This window comes from Nematolebias whitei, chromosome 19, assembly GCF_014905685.2.
Source record: "Nematolebias whitei isolate Nwh7 chromosome 19, NemWhi1, whole genome shotgun sequence".
NCBI classification, from domain to species: Eukaryota; Metazoa; Chordata; class Actinopteri; order Cyprinodontiformes; family Rivulidae; genus Nematolebias; species Nematolebias whitei.
The window spans coordinates 17,000,360-17,001,447 of NC_056516.1; the positions used below are offsets into that span (position 1 = coordinate 17,000,360).

A 1,088-nucleotide genomic window follows, 5' to 3' on the forward strand; every position below is an offset into this window, starting at 1 on the left:
CCTCGACAATAGAGGCACGAAACATGGTCCATTCAGACTCAATGTCCTCCACCTCCCTCGGAACATGTTCGAAGTTCTCCCAGAGGTGGGAGTTAAAACTCTGTCTCACAGGAGACTCTGCTAGACGTTCCCAGCAAACCCTCACAAAACGTTTGGGTCTGCCAGGTCTGACCAGCATCCTCCCCCACCATCGGAGCCAACTCACCACCAGGTAGTGATCAGTGGACAGCTCTGCCCCTCTCTTCACCCGAGTGTCCAAGACATGTGACCGCAGATCAGATGAGACGATGACAAAGTCGATCATCGAACTGCAGCCTAGAGTGTCCTGGTGCCAAGAGCACATATGGACACTCTTATGCTTGAACAAGGTGTTCGTTATTGACAATCCATGACGAGCACAGAAGTCCAACAACAGAACACTACTCGGGTTCAGATCAGGGGGGCCGTTCCTCCCAACCACACCCATCCTGGTCTCACTGTAATTGCCCACATGAGCATTGAAGTCCCCCAGCAGAACAAGGGAGTCCCCAGGAGGTGCACTTTCCAGTACCCCCTCCAAGGACTCCAAAAAGGGTGGATAATCTGAACTGCCGTTTGGTGAATAAGCACAAACGACAGTCAGAACCCGTCCCACCCACACGTAGGCGGAGGGAGGCCACCCTCTCATTCACTGGGGTGAACACCAACACACAGGCACCAAGTTGGGGGGCAATAAGTATGCCCACTCCTGCTCGGCGCCTCTCACCAGCGGCAACTCCAGAGTGGAAGGGTGTCCAGCCCCTCTCAAGGAAACTGGTTCCAGAGCCAGAGCCATGCGTAGAGGTAAGTCCGACTATTTCTAGCCGGAACCTCTCAGGCTCACACACCAGCTCAGGCTCCTTCCCCACCAGTGAGGTGACATTCCACGTCCCAATAGCCAGCTTCTGTATCCGAGGATCAGACCGCCAGGGTCTCCGCCCTCGGCCACCACCCATCCCACATTGCACCCGACCCCTTTGGCCCCTCCCACAGGTGGTGAGCCCATGGGAAGTGGGACCCACGTCTCCTCTTCAGGCTGTGCCCAGCCGAGCTCCATGGGTAAAAGCCCG

At 56.2% G+C, this 1,088-nt stretch overlaps 1 protein-coding gene across 1 annotated transcript in view; it reads right to left on the bottom strand.

The window, feature by feature from the left end:
• cpsf1 (cleavage and polyadenylation specific factor 1) overlaps window positions 1-1,088 on the bottom strand; it is a gene marked incomplete in the record, with an annotated part of 51,439 nt that overhangs the window by 28,558 nt on the left and 21,793 nt on the right.